The sequence below is a fragment of the Pithys albifrons genome, chromosome 14 (assembly GCF_047495875.1).
Source record: "Pithys albifrons albifrons isolate INPA30051 chromosome 14, PitAlb_v1, whole genome shotgun sequence".
In the NCBI taxonomy this organism is placed as follows: domain Eukaryota; kingdom Metazoa; phylum Chordata; class Aves; order Passeriformes; family Thamnophilidae; genus Pithys; species Pithys albifrons.
Window position 1 is genome coordinate 15,892,172 of NC_092471.1, and position 22,398 is coordinate 15,914,569.

At 40.6% G+C, this 22,398-nt stretch overlaps 1 protein-coding gene across 4 annotated transcripts in view; it reads right to left on the bottom strand.

Moving 5' to 3' along the window:
* Positions 1–22,398, bottom strand: part of HTR2C (5-hydroxytryptamine receptor 2C) — a 219,120-nt gene that overhangs the window by 67,093 nt on the left and 129,629 nt on the right. For 3 of the 4 annotated variants that reach the window (XM_071569242.1, XM_071569239.1, XM_071569240.1), the window contains exon 2: positions 10,564–10,976. The exons of the other annotated variant lie outside the window; for it this stretch is intronic. The gene's annotated coding sequence lies outside the window, so the exon portion shown is untranslated. The remainder of the gene's footprint in view (positions 1–10,563; positions 10,977–22,398) is intronic. 4 annotated transcript variants of the gene reach the window in all.

Genomic DNA, 22,398 nt, shown 5'->3' on the forward strand with positions numbered 1-22,398 from the left:
CCAAAATTCAGTTTTTACCCAGAAGTTCACCAATCAGTTAGTCATTTCTGTAAATCATTATGACTAATCAGCTCAGCTCCGCCTCTTAATGAAATTGATGTTTTTTCCTCACCCTCAGGACCTGTGCAATGGGACCAAGGCAACACTGGTGATCTGCACAGCAGGTGCAGAGTCATGGCGAAGAAGCCTCCCCACAAGATCCTCAGCAAGCCTTGCTTTAAGCCAGGCTTGAAGGTCTCCTGTGACTAATACTGCCAGCTTTCTACTTACATACCTGGCGAGTGGCAGGAGCCACACAAGCTGCCAAAACTGGGGAGAAATAGCAAAATAGAGAACACCATAGCCTGGGCTTCTTTGGGCTTTGCATCTTAGAAATCAGCTTGTGTTATATACAGAGAGAAATGGGAGTAGAGTTTAGATATGCTCTTTCTTTAGGTGAACTAGTTCACCTGACTATATTTCAAAGCATCCCTATGACACCAATATTTTGGTATATCTTCACAGGAAAAACTGTACAGGAAGTCTGACAGCTATTTTATCAGGACTCGTTCATTACAAGTCCTTACACAGCATCTCTATTATCTCAGACTCTCCGACAGCCTTTCAGTCACATAGTGTCTGTACAACATATAAACACATTTATGTTCAATTTACAAGTACATAAATCAAGACCTACCATCTTGGAAATAAAATCTGAGAGAAGCAGTAGAGAAAACAATGCACCCCAGCTGGGTTCATCCCTGGATTCTCCCTCCAGAAAGTCTGGACTGTGCACAATCAAAGTTTTCAAGCTTTTAGCTCAGCCTTGGGAGCAAAGCACACCCTTCTATCAAACTGAAACTCTTTGATAACCACTCTGCTTGTCAGACTAGAAGCAGTAACAGAAAGACAGAAAATAGAGGGAGATGATAAAATTAAGATAGTTGGGACTATATTTCACAGAACTGTCATGCTTCAATGCTGGTCCATCAGATACATGAGGGAAAACATGACTTTGGGCATGTTTTGGACTGGCTATTCATCATGCCTGAAATTCAGCACTTGAAGTGAGCTTTATCAGCTCACCAGCTCAGCTCTTTTTTTCTTTTTTGTCTTTGTTAATTTTTTTCCCCAGTTGGGAAATAGCCCAGCTAATTAATTAGTTGGAATAGTTCGCTAATGGGTCTAGTAAAGGCAAGAACTGATGCAAGAGAAATGTGGGGAACATACAGCCACGAGTGAAGTCAGTGCAGGGAAGCCTCAGCGGGACCCTTCTTTTTAAGAGCAGCTCGATACTCATCAGTTAATTGAGATGAGGAGTTCAACCCATCTTATGCAACTTCAATGTAACTTGACTATAATTGTTGCCCTATGCAGCTGACATGGAAAGACACTCTACAGCTGCCTGGCACAGTCTAGGCCAGAGGCCTGAATTTCAGCCATGTGAATGTGTGAAAAAAATCTGATGGTTCAGGGACCATTTCTGTAGTGAATTTAAAGCATTGGTAATGTCTGAGACAGTTTCTTCAATGCTCACAACTGAATTCAAATTAAAAGCAACAACCAAGAGACATAAGCCTAAGTATCTCTGCCCGAGGCAGAAGAATTGATATATTAACTAAAGGATAAGGTGGAACACACCGTACCTCAGGAAATGCATTTGCTCCAAAATGCATTAAGACTGTCAACAATTTGGCTTGGCTGTTCACAGCATGGGGCACCCAAAAAAAAAAAAATCATTACCATGCCACAATATGCGTTAGAACTGGGCTTTACCACAGACAGCAATGCTATAGAGAGAAGGGGTCAGCACTTCAAATGAAAAAAGTTCCCAGGCTGGAATCACAAAGGATTAAATTTTATAGTTTATGTGACATGAAGAGTTCTGATTAGATCCCAAGGTTTCTTCTGGCATGAGAAAGTACTGTTTAATCCTGCTGTCCCTAACCTATTAGCACTGCTCTTCATTTCTCCATCACCTATGCACAGACACAACATGTGTGTTACAATGCTGTTCTCCTACACCATGGGGAGTGCTCCCACAAGCCAAGCCAGAACTGCCTGCAGAGCTCCCCATGAACAGCGTAATGAACACAATCTGCGTACAGACAAGAGTTGTGCTGTAAAGGCTGTTCTGGGCTTTGACAATCAAAATAAATCTTGTACTACAAACTGGGGGTTTGCTACATTTTCCATTAACTGAAACATCTATAGTAAATAAATATTTAGTATAGCAGGACAAAACTTGCTTGTTCTACTAACAGCAACATTAAAGAAAGAACAAGTCGAGGCCTAAACAAAAATGCAGTGCATTTCTTATGCAGGAGAATAAAATTTGCTGGTTAGTCAGAGAATCACAGAATGGCTGGGGTTGGAAGGGACCTCTGAAGATCACCTAACCCAACCCCCCTGCTCAAGCACGTTCACCTAGAGCAGGTTGCACAGGATTGCCTCCAGGCAGGTTTTGAATCTCTCCAGAGGAGACTCCACAACCTCTCAGGGTAGCCTGTTCCAGTGCTCTGGCATTTTCACAGTATACAACTTTCCCCTTGAATTCTGAGAACTTTCTGTGTTTCAGTTTGTGCCCATTGTCCCTTATCCCATTACGGCACCACTGAAAGGAGGTTGGCCCCATCCTCTTGACAGCAGCCCTTAAAATATTTGTGTGCACTGGTAAATCCCCTCTCATTGTCCCAGGCCCAGCTCTCTCAATCTTTCTTCACAGAAGTCCCCTAATCACCGTTGTCCTCCTCTGTACTCATCATTTTAGGTGAGTTCAAAAAGCAATTAAACAAAACAATGAGAGGGGAAAATAAACAGCCATTTGCGGCTATTTAAACAGGATAATCCCACATCTGGTTTAAGAAACCACTAAGCAGAAATTGCTAGAATTTAGGAGACTGCAGGGGCAAGGACTGTGTTCTTGCCCTTGTCTCAGTGAATCCTCCCTAGGCAGTTTTTACTGCCCTCTGTTGGAAACAGCATATTTGGCTGGATGGACCCATGGACTGACCCAGCAGAGAAAATCAATCTAGTGCCAAGAGCTCACAAGAGATGGACAACTTGCTATTATGCTGCTTTAATATGCAAACAGCCAGGTTTGGTTCTCTGTGTATACAGAGTCCAATGAAGTCAAGGGAAAATGGATGTCTGGTACTGAGGGCTGGAGTTTACTACAGAAACAACTCTGGACATTTAAATTACACATTTGGCTACTGTATCCATCCTATAATGTAAAAAATTTCAACAACAATGATAAGTTGGGTTTTTTTCACATGAAGCGGGTAATAGTTTTTGGGAATGACTTTTTTGGGGGGGCATAGGTAAGGTGTTGTGGTTTTAGAGAAACTAAACAAGCTCATTGAAAGCAAACCAAATCAGAGCTCTCAACTATAAAAATTTCCCTCCCTTCCCCAGGCCAAATAGTTTGGTGACCTGGTAAGAGAAAAAGTCCAAATTCTCAGTCTGCATATATCCAGAGATGCTTGGGACCACAAGGTGAAGCTCATGCTACACTGGAAATCTGTTGTGACCAGTGCTCTGTGAAACCACTCAGTCTGTTCTCAACGTGGTTTGACCCCCTCACTGTGAGTTGGAAGCACAACAATCTGGTGTGTGTGACGTTTTTCACTTTTCCACTGTTCAGCTCCTTGGAAGCTTATCTTCCTTTACCTTTCCTTCTGCTCAGTGACCTTGGAAAATACAGAGATCATAGAAGCAGAATCCTAAAAGGATTATTGCTTTTATTATCTTACAATTGGGAAGCTGATTAAAAGCATATATCCTTTCACTGTCTACCCTGTGCATTAGCACTCTCAGCTCTCTTAAAAAGGTCACTGGGCAGAATATTAAACATAGCCTTAAGTACTGAGCACTTACTTCCAGTGCAGGTGTCCTTCTCAAGACAAATGTCATAGAAGTTATCTGTCCCTAGTCAAGGAGTCCTATTTTACTTCTTACTAAAATACAACAACCACAACACAGATTTTCATACAGAAACTCCACTGGCCTGTTAGCAAGCCAAAGAATGGTGATGGTTGATGGATGGTCGTGTAAGTATTTGCAATTTCACCTGCACGTTTTCAGCCATAGCTCTGCTATGTGATGGTCACTCTGAGTCACTGACCAGGCCACAGTGACAATATACTTGAGCTGGCTTGGGGCCTCCAGCACTTTTCTGCCAAAAAATCCCCAAAAACAGTGAAAACCACTGCAGATATCACCTCTTGTTTTCACAATGCCAAGCACAGCATATTTTACAGGGCCTTTACCACTTTACCATTATAATAGCAAGCTGCTTTCTCATGTCATGCCTTTTATAGCTACCAACTGCTTTGGCATGAAGCAGGATCTCCTAATGTCTCCTACTAACATGTGGAAATGGTAAGGCATGAACCCTAAAGACACTCAGTCAGAATCTCTACCCAGCTCAGAAAGAGGTCAGACAGAATATGCTCCCAGCCTCTCTGGGCTGTACAAAGTACCAGTTATAAAATCAGTGTACTTAAGAATAGGTTGCAGCGATCATCTCCATAAGCACCTAAGTATTATTATGTGGTCACACATCTCCTTTGATAGAGTAGTTTTTATTTCATACCTGTTTGGAGTAGCAATGAATGTGCTGGAACACCAGGGTGACATGGTGTTTAATAGAGGAAAAAGAGCAGATTGCCAAATGGACAGAAATAACTCACAGCAGCTGAAGCTTCTTTTCTGTGATGACATTGACTCATAATACATTGCTGCTTTTATGGAAAAGTCCTCCACAAGTGTACAGAGCACCACGAGTCAGCGTCAATGCTTGGAATAAAACGGGGTGAGGGTCAGCCTTTCTGCTGCTGTTATTGGCCCAGAGGAGGGAAGGAGCCCTGTTTGCTGACAGCTGTAACGCAATGCAGATAGCCCATCTTCCTGCAGTCATTTGTGGGTGTCAGGAGAAGCTAAGAATAAAGCAGGAAAAGCCTCTGGAAAGGTCTGCTAAGCAGAGAGCTGAAAGAAGCATCTCTCAAGATACAGTGTGCATAACCTTGTTTTATCTTAACACATCCTAGGTGACCTCTGCTACATGATCACAGGTGATAATAACATATTGCAGTTACAATTACTGACTTACTTATCCATGAAGTGTTAAAACAGGCACAGAAAAGTAGATGTTAGGAACAACAGTTGCATCCCTGCTCATACAGGATACACTAGAGTTGCTAAGCTTGTGAAAATAAGTAGATGCCCCCTCCTGCTCGTTACAGGGAGTTGTGAAGCAAATGGCAGCATTTAAAATCCTGCTTATCCACAAGCCAGATAAACTAGAATTTATTTCTTTCTTTTTTTTTAACAGCTTGTCTCTAAAGAGCTACAGTAATATGCATCTCCAGCCGAGAAAGCAGGTCAGCACTGATGGCCATTCAGGAGAGATGGTCAATTAAAAGAAAGAAGTCAATTAGGACGTAACTGGGGACTCAGTCAGGAAGATACTAGTGAGAAAAAAAGGAAAGAAATGTGACTGTCTAAGAATACCTGGTCTCCCCAGAAGAGGCTGGGACAAATCTGCTGTTGTGAATGAGGTGCATTTCATGTCCTTACTTACAAACTCAGGCAACATCCTATGACCAGACCCTGGAACCAAACAAGTCAACAACACTGCTTTTGTGTCAGCTTTAAGCTTCTTGTTTTCCTTGTTAATAAGATCAAGAAATTTCCTTGCAAGAGAAAGTTCTGTAATTCTGTAAATTCAGAAAAGTTTGTCAAAGCCAGGATTACTGCTTATCTCCTCATTAATGCTGCAGATTTAGGGCCGTCTAGCAGCTAAATTAGTAATTAAATTGTACATGCAGGTCAGGATTCAAACCAAGTATTAACAACTTTGAGACAAGAAAAGCAAGCTTGCTCTCAAGGTCTTCAGGATAAGCACAGTAGTCCTGGGTTTGGTCCCAAGTACTCTAGGCACAATGGAATTGCAGCAATACAAAATCACAGAGAACAAGGTTAGAAGGAAGTCCAGGTAGTAAAGGGTCATATATAATGAAAATTTGACTTTCATTTTGTTGCAACTGAATTTTTGCAAAAAAAAATAAAATTCAATGCCTTTCAAAAGGAAACATAATATGTAACCTAACCCACACGCTCTGCCAAATCAAAGGTCAATAATATTAAACACATATTTTCATACTGCCCAAAAAACTGAATATATGAGATCACTTGAAGTGTTTAATACCAACTAGAATCAAGAACAGCAAAAGCTAAATTTAGATGAAAAGTCTCTTCTGGAAGACACCAGATAATGGCTTCCTGCAGTATTATAAAAATGTAGGGAGAAGAAGCTTTTAATTCAATGCAGCAGTAAGAGTTTCAATGAAATTTAATTTCAGGGGGGAAAAATAAACAAGTACATCTCCGCTTATCATAAAAAGCAACAGTCTTTGTAATGGAGTAGAAGGACTCACACTTTTCTCTCTTTTTAAGAAATAAAGCTTTGTAAATACTTGGCACATGAGCAATGTGAACCTTCTCAGTGCTCTGGTTGACTTGGTCTCACCATCAGAAGGCAGCTGGAACACAGGAAGGGCACAAAACAAACCTGAAACTCAGTAGCCCACTCCAGCCACTATTGTTGGTACCAAAGAAATCACTGCTAAATACTTAGCTCATCTGCTTTCACTTTGGACAAGAAAGAGCTATTCTGCAATCCATACACTCTTGAAAAGAAGAGAGAGAATGTACCCATCCACACTGCTGAGCACAGACACCAGTCAAGGGAGAATCATGGGGTCTGACTCTGAGTTTCAGGCAGCATTTATTGAGCCAGGTACAAGTCAGAAGGATGTGATTTCTCTGGCAATAGGCTTATCATACCTTGGATCTGCTCTTTGTCAAAGCAGAACTCTGCCTGGATTCCCTAAAGACTTAAAAACAGCCATTTCAGAGTTTTTCCTTGCACTGATCCCTACTGTTGCACAAAAAAAAAATCCCCAAACCTCCAAGTGTCCATTGTTTCGCCTTTGGGTTTAATCAACAACTCATAGCACCAGCTAAAAGTTTTCAGCATCACTTCACTGAAGCTTAAGGACTGAACCTACTCTTTGCAGATTTTTGTCCTGCCCTGTATATTTCCACAATTGTGAGGCTTCAAGAAGTCTACCTAACCAGTTCCCATATTCCTTCAGCTGTATTTCCTTTAGGAAAGTCCAAGATTATATACATTTTTTCCTTTTTATTTTTTACAATAGAAATAGGGAACCTTAACTGGAAGTGATCAGAAGACACTATGGTTTGTCCACACTACCCAGGTCTAAGGCTTTGACACTTCATTTTAACTCTCAGATTTTGAAAGGTGAGCCTCAAACTACTACTGCATGGTCCAGCCTTTACAGAAATTAATCACACAATGAAGAATAAAAACTACAAAGAAATATGGAGAAAGTTTTAACATTTTAAAAAAAAATTGCTGTCCTGGTCATGTTCTAAGAAAATTTGCTGCAAATAATAGGAGTAAGATCACTGCCCTGCGTAGTTCAGACTAGGTGCACAACCTGCTCAGTCTTGGCTTCAGAGCAAATCAGGAACAGGAGATGGGCTGGTTTTTAATGCACATGTTTTGAATTTGAGAACATTAACTTTCTTGTAATTACTAAAATTATCATCCTACATCTGTATTTGAATCCACAAATGGTTCCTGGTAGAATAACAGGTTGATTAAGTCATCAAACTCTCTGGCTCTGGCACTGATAGCAACAAGGCAGCAGCTGTTTCTGAGAGCAACTCTAGAGCAAGTGAAAAAGCTGGCAAGTTTTGAGTTAACATTTCACTACCTGTCCAGGTTATCCTTCTTAGTAGCAAGGTATGTGGAGTCAGCAGGAATTTTCCTACGCAAAGTACACAGAAGAAAAGGAACCTCTGCCTTTCAATTAATTATTTAAATTACTTGATGCAACCCTTATGTTCACAATCTGCAGCTACACTGAGAAACATAAGTGATCCAAAACCTCCAAGGACCTTAATCATTACAGAATATGCAGGGGGAACTTGTTGACAACAGCAGCAGTAATTTAAATCTGTTGGCACTTTTGGAAGCAAACAGCTTTGTATAAAATCCTCCTGGAGGTGGTTTCCCTTCCTCTTGGTGTCTGAACACTGACAGCAGGACACCCTCACCTCCCACCCACTGGGTGATGAGCAGGGCAGATGGTAAATCCTGCAGGTGATCATATGGAGCACACTGGTAGGTATGGGGGGCTGTTCCTTTCCTAAGAAAAGCACAAAGCAATTCTGCTGCAGCTGTCAAAGAGAGAAATACTTCTCCCAGAAACAACCTGTGTGGTTCTTCCCAGTGTTTTTACTGCCAGACAGCACCATGGAGGAATAGTTATACTCTCCAAAAGTACAATTCTTTACTATTAAAATCCACAAGCAATAATGGGTTGGTGATGGCAAAGCTTCTTTTGTTTCTTCACTAGAAAGTTATTTTCTCGTGAATTTTTAGCCAAATTCTAACAAATCATTCCCACCTATCAGAGCAGGATGTGCTGCAGCAGTCCAGAACAAGCCTCCACTGAGACCCCTCTGAGGCCTTGACCTTGCTTTCAGACTCTATCTTTCTGCTACAGTGCTGCTTAAAACATCGTCAAAATTGGTACCTACCAGTTTACAGTATGTAAACTTCCAAACACTTCTCTGAATTTTAAGGGACAGTACAATAAAAAGCAAGAGGCTAAAAGACAAGACTATGAAAAGGAGATAAGCCATTTTGCTATAATTTCTTAGATCGTGTGCAGGAGCTTTTCATGAAGCCAGTGAAAATCTTTTAGATGAGCCTTTAGGGCACATCAGTTTAGAAATACATTCTTTCTGCTCCCTCCTCACTAACATTGCTCAAAAACAATGCTGAAAATAGTTGCCAGAAATGTAACTGAGCCTGTGAAAGGCGCCATAAAGGCTTCTGTGCCTCCTGTGCCTCAAGGCACATCACTTCTGCTCCTTCTTGTATTTCTCTATGTATTAATTTAACCAGACAGTAACCTTTATCACATGAAACCAAGATGGCAAAACAGTAGATTTGATATGTGTGCTGAGTCTGGACTGCCTTGTTGTGAACTGCAGTGGTATCTGGAGATTCCCTGAGTTTGAAAAGGGACAACTCATGTTATTTGTCCCCCTACTCCCACTTTGTGGGAAGCTTTGCCCCACATCTTTTCCACATAGCTCCGCACAGCAAAAAAGTCAGGAGAGCCAACCCCTGAAATTTTTGCCCTAAATAACATGCAACTGTTGCTAGAGAGCAATGAGCATCTCACTAGCATAGGTACAGGAACTTTGTTTTTACCCTAATATTTATCCTTTCAAAATATTATAAACCAAAAAATCACATGGCCAAAACCTTGCATTAACATGGTAACTGCAGGTCAGTCTATCCTTCACTTTGTTTCATGAAGTATTTCACCTCAAATTTTATGTTTGCCAGAAAAATTTTCAAAACAGAAAAGTGTCATTTGCATTTTGGTGATACTGGGGGACCTTGTTGGTTGGAAGGTACAGAAACTGCATTGTTAAATGGCTTCAAGAGCACAAAAAAGTTTCTTCTCATTCTCGTTCTTTTGCAAAAAGAATAAGGAAAAACTGTAAGATAAGGGTCCAAAGTCTGAGATTAGATAAAACTTTTAAGAGTCACTATACATACCTAATTTGCAGAATGCATATTAACACTGATCCACTGATATGATACAAGAGAGTGAGAAACCTCTGTGTTTGGGTGAGAATGCACTCAATTGGCACACCTGCCAGCAAAGTGGCAGCAATTTCTTCCTCACTTCCCAATGGTTTCACCAGGATTGGGTCAGCAGGGTTCAGAAAATTGTCTCTGCTCAATGTCCAGCTCTGCAGCATCAACCTCAAATTACAAAGCTTTTCTAATGCAGGGTCATGGAAGATGATGCAAAACCAGCTCAGTCCTACACTTGCAGGGAAGAAGAAATTCTGGAAATAATGGAAAGACATCCTCAGTATTACTGTAATAAAATGTTTGTAATTACTGCACTGGCAATTTTTCGAAATGAGTTGGCTTACAGACAGGTCTCTTGCACTGATTACTAAATTATTTTCTTTACAAAAGTCTAAGTGGCTCTGTTTTCCAGATGAATTGCCTGAAGCCACTTGGTTCAGAGCTTTAGTCCCCTGAGATTCATCTTGGACAGTAAAGAAATGAGACAGATGAACACTAAACTATTCTGTGTAGTGGCTTGGCTGATGAGAACACTTTGGGTAAAGTACCTTTGAATTTAAAATAAAGACAGAGGTGAACTAAGGCTAGTTAAAAGTTAGAAAAAGTTGGAAGCAGTATTTGCTAACAAAGCATTTTAAACCAAATAAACCTTCCTAAAGAGAATCTTAGGTTCACCACATCTCACCTCATCTGGGAGAGCTGCCTTGCCAGGCAAATTAAAGCCAGTGGACTGGCACTGGCACTTTCCCAACTCAGCCAGTGCCAGATTTCTTGACTGCCTTGTCCTTGCCAGTCCCTAAGGAGCAGCAGCTTCTTTATTCAGACTTACAGGAATACATTTGCCCAGCATTTACCAACCAACCAACACTTACTTTTTTCTTGAAAGAGAGCACCTGTGCTCAGGGCAGGGAGTTCTTTGCAGCTGCCTGCACATCTGGTGCGTGGGGATGCAGCGCTGTTGGCAGGGACTGGTACACGAGAGGCTGTGGGGCAGCAGGGTGAGATGTCACGTGGAACCACCTAGACACAGGTTTCCATCAGCCTGTATTAATGTGGAAAATGTTCCAGGCAGCACAGCAGGAAGCAGTGAAATTCAACCTCTCTGATAGCTGCTCCAAAGAAGATTTGAGGCCAGTGTATGGTGATGAGCTGGGCAGATTTGCTGTTTGTGATCAGGGCCTGCCTATCAGGCCTTCAGTGGGCTCTTCCCAAAGCACTTGGCACCTGTGGATGGCACTGAGCTGAACTGCTCACTGGGGAGGAGACTCACACACGCCAGGGAGACCTTTGGGGAATAGAGAGATAGATAAAGAACAATGTTTATCCTTCAGATTTAAACATCTGTTGCTTTCATACAGTTTTTTTGAAACATCTCGATTTAAAAAGTCCATTAGATAAAGTCCTGTTAATCAGATGGCTTGGTCAGCTGTGGCTTACTCAGAATTTGTTCTGGGTTTAGTATTTTATCATTAAACATAGTTCTGAGTAATTCAAACCTCAAAATTGCCCATAATTGACATCTTCAAGGGCAAGCAGGTTTTATCACACAAGCATCATCAAGAACTCACACCACTCTCCTCCACTCTACTTCTTTATTTAGGCTTTTTTATAGCTGAATCTCTTCTCTAAGTTCCACTGGTGCAAACTTGCACTGGTTTGAAAGGCTTATCTGCAAACGCAACAAACCAGCTCCAGCCAGAAGGCTTTAATTTGTCACTAAAGCTTTTCAGCAATCAGATTCCTAAGCATTGATAATTGAAGTAGCATATCTGACAAATTTTCAGAAGGGAGTGGCATATTTATGTACAATATGGAGAATTTATACCTTCTGCTATAAGTGAACAACCAAAGCCAGTATAGCATGACACAGGTAGCATCCCTGGGGTAGAAAAGCAAGTTATAACAGTCACCCACAAACAGAAACAAATGCAAAAGGTCATTAAAAAGCTACTAAACCTCACAAAATTAAATAAATACATCAATTAATTATAACCACTATGAAACAGCATAATAGACTTTTGATGTAGTAGTGTCACATGGCCCTTCAGTAATCCAACCAAAACTTGGCATGTTTCCATCCCCTCTTACTCTCCCAATTATGAGAAATATCAGGAAGAGTTAAAAAACAGGAATGAGGGATTCAGGAAAGTATTTAACTTTCATCCTGCTCTTTTCATTCATGAATCTTAAACTTGTTTATCCAAGACAGTGGACAACACCCTTTTGCAAGTGCAAATTGTAACCATGAACAAATCCCCATATCGTGGACCACAATATGACTGGCAAAGGAGTCAGTCCAGCATAGGACCCTAGGCCAGGGAGAAGCATCATCTTTTGAGGAACTGAGCAGCTCTTGCTCAAAAATATCTCTGCTGCACAGCCCAAGAAAATAAAATGACAAATAAATGCACCCTATACACCCACACAGACCCCAGAGCCTTGAGCAGACCAGGAAAGACTCAATGTTGAGGCCGTACAGGCATCCAAGGAAGATGGAATTCTCTGCCCAGCAGTTTCCTGTGCATATCTAACACAGTGCAGAAGTGCTAAATTTGTGGGGGAAGGAGCAGAAAAAGCAGCAGCAGGAAGGCCGTGGGCAGAGGCGTGTTGGCTGCAGCACAGTCTGCACCACCAAACCAGTCCCAAGGCAGGACCAGCACAGAAATGAGCACAGTGGAGGCATTGACACCTATAAGCATGGAAAACAGAGGAAAATTACTGACTGTAACTGGTCTCAGCTAACCCACAGACCTACTGTTATATCAATATGCCAACTACCAGCCCATAAATGCTATTGGAAGAGGAGAGAAAGCCAAGCAGGAGGCACACGTGACTTGCAGAGTGTGCTTGCTGTTTCATAAGAGGATCCTGTGATGGGACATCCATTGCATGCTCTTGGCTTTGCATCACTGTTTCTACATACTACAAAACATGTGCCTTTTAAAAAGTCCTTTTCCCAACAAAAGTGACACTGAAGTGGTAACTGTCCTTTGCCACCCTACAATATTTATGCTGCATACAGATCACAAACCCAAATGAAAACTTCCCCATGCTAGTAGTTTGAGGCCCAAGGCACTCACCTTGGTGACCATCTCAGCATGTCACAGCTACCAAGATCAGCCAATGGACAGAGGAGTTCATAGGCATGTTCATGGGCATTCCTGCAGCAGCTGCTCTGAGGCTGAGACGAGTGACAAACCCCCAGCCTTACGCACCACACTGCACAATGCCTCCTCCTCTATCTTTTGTAAAATGACCTTTCAGGAAAGCAATTTCCAAAGTGACTAGTGTTGCTGGTGACACACAGCTAGGGGAAACAGAGAATTTACAGTGATTAGAATAGATCAGATTTATAGACTAACGAGACAGATGATGCAGTGAAGCAAGGAATGAAATGTAATGAGGCCAGGAAAAAATGAAACACATGCTATATTCCAGCCTAAACAGCAGTGTACAAATAGATAGGAAAGGCAATTTAAAACAATTCACATAACATTGTGTAGCAAGAAAAGAAGCCCAGAAAAGATCGTGCAGCTCTTACAGACTTCATGATACAGAGTAAAAACAAAACTGTAAGGCAAGTTAAGAAGTACTGCTGAAGTGTCTGTAGGAAACACACAAAGAGCCTTTTCAGTCACAGAAGCACTTGTTGCCACACTGAAAAATGTGAGACTGCCAAACAAATTTCCAGAAGGTTCAAACTCAATCCTGAAAGACTTCATAGATAGGCTATTTGGGAAACATGAACATTTTTGCAAAATTAAACCTACAAGTTACATTAAAACATCCTAAAGCTTGTAGGATCTGATCACCTTTAGGCATGTGACAGATAAACATGATAAGGAAGGTGTTTCTGAAAACAAAAAAGTAATGAATAAAGCAGGATTAAGATGGGATTAGAAGAGAATAGAAAGAAGAAGCGAAGAGTTTCAACTGGTCCCTGAAAAAGCCTTGGCAGTCTGGGTATTGTGGCTGAGACATTCTGGAGAAAATGCTGTGCCAAGGGATATACTGGCTTACCAAAGCAATACTGATGGGGGACTATTTAAATGCAAATAACTTTTTTACAAATAAAAATATCCTTAAAATTGTAAAAATGTTCTTTATGCAAGGCTTATAGTTCTAGTCTGAAAACTACATACATACTTTCTATGTGTCGAAAAATTAAAACCAACTGGAATAATCATGTGCTTCAATTTAATGGTTCAGCATTATAAAAATCAAGTGGATTGGCATGTTGGGATGTTTTGATCTGTCTGGTTCACTGGATATTTTTTGCAGTTGTACTTAGGCTAACAGGAAGATCTGCAACTCCCAGAACGCAAAGAGACAATGGAAGATTTTAAAATACTGTCAGATGTAACCCCTTTTAATCGAGAGCACTGATTTTTAAAAGCCTTCTGTACATTCAACATTATTAAAGTATTTCCTGAAACACAGCAATATATTAGCTGTATTCCTGACTAGTTTCTTAATTGGGCTCAGAAGTAAAATTATCATTCAGATGTTAGCAGTTTTGCTGTTCAACATCTAATCTATTTTGAAAGCTTAAACAAATTCTATAAATATTTAAATTAAATATAATCTGCATTTGCTCAGTGACTTTAATTAAGAACTAAGTTGCAGTTCCTCTGAAGAGTGTAAATGTTTAAATTCAGTATGGTAGCAGGACAATGTTAGGGCATTTAGGATTCTGTGCCATTATTCCTATATTTTTCAGTGTATTACAGACTGAGTTTAGCACTGTAGTTGATGCTGCTACACAACTACACAGGATTATCTTTCAAAATCCAAAGAAAACTACAAAAAGCATTTGATAACTCGATTTTCAACCTTGTGATTGAGACACAGAAGAATAGTTTACTGTTTTTTCTTTATTTGTTTTGTTGGGGTTTTTTTTCATTTTTATTTCTATATTAAGTTCAGTTTCTTCATGACTCCCTTCCACAGGCAAAACTCTGGACTTCTGGGTGTGATGGAGGTGCCTCGCAAAGATTTATAAGGAATGAGATTTATGAGCCTATGCTGACTTCACACTATTCATTTAAAAAATTACAATCCTATTTATGACAAATATTTATTTCTTGCATGAGAGTTACAATATCTGAATCCTACCCATGGACTCCCCTGGTACTAAATAAATGCAAGAAGGCCAAGGGTATCATCCCACACACCTCAGAGCATGTCCCCAGCACAGGGAACCCATGCCAAGGCTTCAGAGCATCATCCCCAGACTGTGGGAGTGCAGGAGGTAGGAATGTTCATGGATACTGAACTGGGCTTCTCCAGGGGCACCGCAAGCTGCAGGTTGTGTGGGAAATCCAATGTGATGGGACCCATAGTGCAGCTGACCTGCAGTTGTCCACACCTGTGGAACTGTGTCAGCAAATTGAATGCATTGGGCAGCTCCTGTGTGTGGCTGGAGATGGCAAAATCCTGTGCTTGCTTCTTCTGCAGGAAGGAAGAGCTTTTCCAGCATTCCCAACCCTACAGCAACTCAGCCAGAGAAAAGGCCCATCATTGCAAACACGGCTGAGAAGGAAAAAATACCCAAAAGATGCAAGATGCTGGATAGCAATGAATTAGATGTTTGAAGTCCAGGACTGAGAACAAAACCATTACAGGTATTTAATCAGAAAACCAGCTATAAAAATAGACTGTGGTTGTTTAATAGTCAGTGAGCCAATGTGACTAAGTGTTGGACAGAAATAAGAACAATGCAGTGGTTACAAAAGAAACTAGAGAAGAATGAACTGCAAAGACTATAAATCTCACAGTCAACTGCACGTCTTTTTCTCTCACGGTCCCAAAACAACTAAAAGTATTTCTTCTAATCTGTGAAAGTATGTCTGCATAGACTAGTTGCATTTTGACCACAACACAGACACTGTATCAGAGAATTATTTCTCTGCACATTGGTTTTAAGGGAAAAAGTTGAGGGGACAGGCTGTGTCTGTCCCTTACCCCAGAACTGCTTAAATGGGATGGGATTGAGAACCAGCAAACAGAACCAAAAGAAAAAAAAAAAAACAGAAGGAAAGAACATTTAAACTCAGTTCTGGTAATACTGAAGGTTACTAACTAAAGCAAAGGAAAATTGGTGTTGTGTAGAAAACAGACTTCAGCTTTCCTTTGAATGGCTTCATGGCATGTAAGAAGATAGTAAGAAGATAGTTGTGTATCTCTGGAGGCCTGATTTAAAACCTCTAATTCATAACCAACAGTCTCTTGCTGGGCCAGAAATAAACAACCCACCACAAAAGCCCAACTCAACAACCCACAAAAGAGCAATTCACACACACACAATCACGAGAGGGCAGATTAACTCTCATTTTGATGAGAAAGAGCACAACTGTGACACAAAACTGCATTTTCTCCAGTGGACACTACGCAACAGAGCAGCAGAGACAAAGAGAGGATTATCAAAACTGCCATCCATCTAAATTCAATCTCTTATACCAATTCAGCTGGTGACATCTGAAGACCCAAGGTATGAGCACATTTCTGGTTCCCCAATAAAGTGTCAGCATAGCCAATTTTGGATATGTAGGTATTTTAGAATACTTCTAGGAAAGAAAATAAAATAGAGTACAGAAAAAAGTGCACAATTAAGCTTTTTTGCAGTCAGAAAATGCTGGCAATAATGTTCACAACCACACTGGAACTTTCATCCCATGGAAATCGGCACTGGGTGCAAAGTGGTAAGTTGTCTGCCACCAGGGTAGGGTACAGCAAACACATTAAACTCACAGCAAATCTACATGGTTTCAGCTTTGCCCTCTGTCATTCTCCTTTTCCTGCAGTCCTTTGCACAGAGAATGAGACATGTGCCAGCATTGCCTTTCACTGCCCTCAGACACCTTTCCTCTGATGTAATTTCCAACAAGCATCCCTGTTTTATATCCAATATATCACTTGCAATAATTTTAGTCAAGAATTCCTCTCCAAATGAAAGGAAGGTTAGTGATGTTTTCTGTTACTCTTAATATGTGCTTTGCATAAGGAAGGGAGGAGATTTCTTAAATAACAGGAGACAACATTCCTTTCCTGTAATGTTTCAGAGCAGAAGACATCCCTTCTTTGGCACTGAGGTTCAGCTGCACTGCCCACATTTTATGAGGTCAGGAGGTGCTTTCTGCCTGGACATAACTGTACCCTGTGGCCAAAACAGAAGGGACCCAAGTGTCCTTAGCCTAGATCCTTTTCTGTAAAGCACCAAAATATTGTCCCTAGAAAAGATGGACTGGAGTTGTGAGAGTGAAGGGGACCTGCAGCTCCAGAGCCAGGGAGGGTGACAGCAATGTCAGATCCATGCTTGACCTGCCAAACGGTGGCTTTGAAATCCAGCTTGGGCATTCAAAGAGCAGAAGGCATGAGAGGGAACACTATACAAACTAGAAGTATGATCTAAATAGGAGTTTCACCTGAGTGCCACCAACTGCAGCCAAAACATTTTCATTTAAGGAACTGTTGTTAACCCTATTGTATAACTCTAGTTACCTGTTAATCTTTTTCCAAATAAAAAGACTGATTCTGCTTGCCTGGTAACAGATACCACTGGTTTTGGCATTACAGTAACTTCAAAATTTTTTATGTTAGTGGCACACCATGTTATTAACTGTACTTTTTCCTACTTTTAAAAATTTCTTATTGTTTAGATGATTAATTTTACCTCTAATTCATGTCAAAATGCTTTTGAATCAAAATTGGAATTCAATCCACAATGCAGAAATAAGTATTTTAATAGGTGCAGTGGCTACAAAAGAAACCTTCAAGCATGATTTGCATTTAAACAAGAGTCATCGCATCAAGAAAATTATCTCCATAATTAGTGATTTGAGCCAATTGTTACTAATTGTAATATGATCAAAAGACTAGAAGAGTTCTCATCTCAGCTACATCTTTGCCTAAGAAAAGACTGATGATAGCTGTTGCCCTTCTGAACTAAGACGGTTTGCAATTAACCATAATTCCTGTGTTTAGCCAGAGAATTCCTGGAGTTGTAGCTTTCTTTACAGGTTAATAGGAAATATCTTAGGTTGAAATATCAGGTTTATGTAAATTTAAGATATTATGATGGGTTTAAATCTTAATATAGAAACAATGCAATGTCATTTTAAATCTGAAGGTGTATATTTCATATGTTTTGATTTCAAATAGGCATAGCAGGTTTAAGTTAAAAAGACAAAAAACCCAAACAAACAAACAAATCCATCAACAAGCCCCAGCACCCAAGACATCACATCCCCTGGAGATGGAACGGATCTGGAGGATGCCATCAACAAGAGTGAGCACAGGGCAACTTCAGAAACTTAATGCTCAACAGCACCAAAGCAGATAGGGCAGGAAATGAATTCCAACACCCCCACAAAACCAGTTCACAGGAGCAAAGGGGTCTTATCCAAAATAGGAGACAGCATCCGGGCTGAGCAGGATGTCAGATACATCATCTCAGCTCATCACAAGGCTCTAACACCCACTCCTTCAGTCTCAGGTTTTCACTGGATCCCACTGACCCACTTGTCAAAAGTGGGAAAACTCTCTGCATGCTATTTGTGCTGGTGATTTTCACATGTCTATTTCACTCAGCATCACAAGCATAACCTATGCTGGTCCCAGCAGGGTCCAGATGCTCAGCAAGATTCATCTCCATACCAGGATGTCATCCCACCCAGCAAAGCCCTGCCCTTGCTCAGGGGTGAGCATGTTTAACATCCCACACACCCGCTCACAGGCTTGCCCACATGCCCAGCTCAACCCATACCCTGTGGCAAAGACAGTCTGAGAGTTCAGCTCCCTGGTGCCATGGCCATGGGGCAGGCAGCTGCAGTCGTGCAAGGTCTGGCTTAAGCTTCAACTTTAGCTAAAACAGGAATTAATTCAGGGAAGCCCTTAAAGATGCCTCTTGCCCTTAGGAACATTTAAAGCAAGCACAAATCACTAGTGCTTCGTCTTGGCGCCAGGCTTTGTACGTACTTTGTGCTACCAGGAATGACTGCCAAAAGGGAAGGGAGAGGAACTGGGGTCCATTAGCCAGATTTTAGATTTTCATGATCTTCCGAGAAGTCATTGCTCACGCTGTTCTGATGCATCTGTGCAAGCCTCATCCAAGTCACTGAAAGTCCACGCTGCAGCCCTGGGGTATCTACAGCTTTTAATGCTGGGTAGCACCAGTGCAGGCAGCAAAAAGAGAACTGATCCTTCAGAAAGTATCACTGGGAAGAGTGAATTCCATGTTAGCTTGCTGTCTTCACAGAATGACATGCATTGACCAAGCTGTAGACATGACATAAGGTAGTCATTCTGAATATATGCAACATGAAGGAAGTGGTGTTTCTATCAGCAGGAAACATTTCAGTACAAGGCAACTGTTGAGAAACGATCAACTCACCCAAGAGTTCAGTCACAAGTATAATTTCATCACCATCTAAAAGTTACTGAGCCATCCCTGCTACAAGGGGTGTGCTTATTTCTGTCCCTTCAGGTGGGACTCACCAAAATAATTGACTGAGTTCTCACAGAGAGAGGAAGAAACACACAGCCACTGCCTTCACAAAATGGCTATTCAAAGTTTAACAGCTCTGGGGCTGCACTTTGCACTGTCAGCTTTAAGACCTAGCCTACCTAGGATGGGCAAAGTGCAGCTTATTTAAGTTAGAGATACTAGTCTTTCAAGAAAGACTCGGGGAAGGTTCTATAAGAACACTAAGCAATAACAGTTAATAACATCTGAGTCACTGGGCTGGCTTGGTTTTCAGTGTTAAGGGGTTCTCTGTGGATTTTCCCTTTTATTTTTTTTAATATTAGAACATTACTTCTGTAATAGCAGTTGGGAAACATCCAAAGTGATCTAATGTGAAAATTATGAATACTTTATATTTTAGTTTCTTCTAGAAAATACTATTGCTGCAATGTCAGTACCAATGAATAATATTTAAAACTCATGGAAATACATTTCTCGTGGAGCAGACAAAATGCTGCAGTCCCTAATGACCTGTGCCACAGGACTAAGAACTGAGCAGCTGCAACTGCCAGCAAAGTTTTGAACATCATAAATTTGGGAGTTAAAAACACTTCTAAACAGATAATGGCCAAGACTTGTAGGGAAAGCATGAAGGGCATCTCTTTTCCTGATATATGCTGTTACCTTTTATATAATTTATTTTCTTATGTCTTAATATTCCTCAAATGCTTTTACATTAATTGCATGTAAATGCGATAAATGCAATTTAAAAAGCATCACAGAACTTATTTACTTTTCCCAGTTATTTTCTAAAGAATAATTTTCCAGGCACAGTGTCCACTGTGCAGAAGGGGTCCCTAAAAGGCAGGTTTGAACAGCCACAACCCAGCACTTTCCAAAGCAGTCACTCCAGTGTCCCATGCCTGCATTCAGCCCAAAATGCCATGTTTATTTAGAGGGTTTGCACCATTTCAGAAGCTGCACAATGTCTCACAGATAAGCAGTGCTGCAGAGGAAACACAGGCAGGGAAAGGGCAGGCACTGGGGACAAGGACTGGCTCCACAAGACATCCATCATGGCATAACAAGCACTGCATCCTTGGCAGGTTCATTGCTACAGAAAGAAAAAAAGGAATTAAGAGCATCCTTAAGAGCCACAGCACATGGGAGCTGCCTAATTCTTGAATTTTACGTCTGGATTTACTGATGTTGTAAATGTCCACGTCATGAGTCTCACAACACTCATATTCAGTAATCAAACAGGCAAGTGAAAATTTAAATTTTTGTAATAGTGGGGGCAGGGGAGAGGAGGTTATTCCCCATGGCTGAGAACCAACAACTGAAAATAGTATGATGTTAAATGAAAAAAGCTTACAGAAGGAGTTAAAAGAACCATAAAATCCCTCAATATGGAGGTGCTGAGTCAAGTTTTTTTGAGTGTATGCCAAGACTCCACTGCTCAGAAAACATGAACTCTTTAGAAAAAATCTTTCATAACTCTTCTGAAAATAATTTTTATTTCAACACACTCAATAAAATTCCTAGTATGGACAGTTGGGGAACACACATCCAACACCAAACTGCCTGATCAGACTGCTCTCCCACCTACTCCCTGATCAGAATCCCTATTGGACATCAATTATTATATAAGATGAATTAAACATGAAGACTATTTATTTCCATAGTACATTTTAAGCATGTAATTGTATGTGATGAAAATTTTATTGTTTGTGCTTGGGAAATAAAAGGGACAGGATGCCTAGTGTTAAAATGAATTTTCTAATTGAACTTTAATGAGCCTCGTTAAACCTCTTGATGTAGCTTTCTCACTTTTAAGGATCTCTCAGTCCTTATCTAAAGGATGAGCCTGCATGAGCATGGCTGTGTATGTTGGGTCTTAACTTTAAACAGAGGCAAAATATTTTTCTTTTGAAAAGTAATGGAATTAGCTATTGGAATTACTTTACATTATTTTAGATAATGTATATGTTTTATTTACATTATTTTATTTATGAGGGAAAGCACAGAAGAAAAAGGAAGAAATAAAAAAATCCTCAACCAGACAAAACTCTGCTAGTTGTTGGCAGGTGTAAAGCAACAGGAAATTCTAGATTTCAGGAGTATTTTTTTCTGTAAAGTTTCCCCTTGAAAAGTAGAAGATTGTTTTGCCTTTTCAAAAAGAGGTCACATTTTGCTAGTCTGCTGTGACCAAGGTTACAGTAAATGCCTTACAAGTGGCAGTACATTTATGCCATTCACACTGCCAGGAAACTGTTACCTGATTTTGTAGAAAAAAAAATTTTTATTGCAAACATTACTATAGCAAAGAAACATTTTGTTGCTTCAAGTAGAAAGCAGTTCCAGAGTGCATTGAAGGTCTGCTGTGCCAGTGTGAAGGCACAGAGGGCAGTGTGGATGTGCCCCTCTGCCTCCAGCCCTGCAGGCTGCAGTAGGTCCCTGAGCGCTGCACCAGAACCCCCAGAACAGCCCCAAATGCTTTTAACAACCAGCCAGACGTGGCTCCCTAGTTCCACAGGCCTCTTTGAAACATTTTTTCCTCTTAATGTCAATGTTTTCCTCTTATACACATCTCTTCCTTTAGCCTCAAGGAGGCTTTTATAGCCACTGTGTCCTGTATTATAGATCTGAAATGCCAAATCCAGCTACAACATTGCAGTGAATTATTCCCATCAGTTCATATTACAGACTTAGGAATTCATATTGCTATCATCATCAGTAGTGCCAAAATTAATGAATGCAGTTTACACAGTTATACAGTTAAATTTAATTACCTTACACCAAACCTGAACTAGGGAAAACCATGGCTTCAATCCAGAAATCTGTATTATCCATCAATGTACAGGAGCACTCCTAGCCAGAGGTTGGGAAACCACTTACTCTTATGCCTCTATGGTATTGAAGGCTTCTTTCATTGAAAAGACCTTTCCAATTATGATGTACTGTTATTCTTTTAGCAAAGAGACCCCAAAGGAATATAAAATCCTTATTTAATTACATCCCTAGCCCTACAAGCCCATTGCTGCTTTGTAAGGCTAAAAATTTAGTAGATGTTCAATAGGAATATAATTCCAAGGGAAAAATAATGGCAAGGATAAAAGTTTATTCTTGAAGAAAACTAGAACTTCACTTAGTATTTTAAAGACTTCATTAACAAAGCCCTTTGTGGATATCTACAAATGAAAAATTAAGATCAAGACCTTAAACAGTTTGTCAGACAGATGAG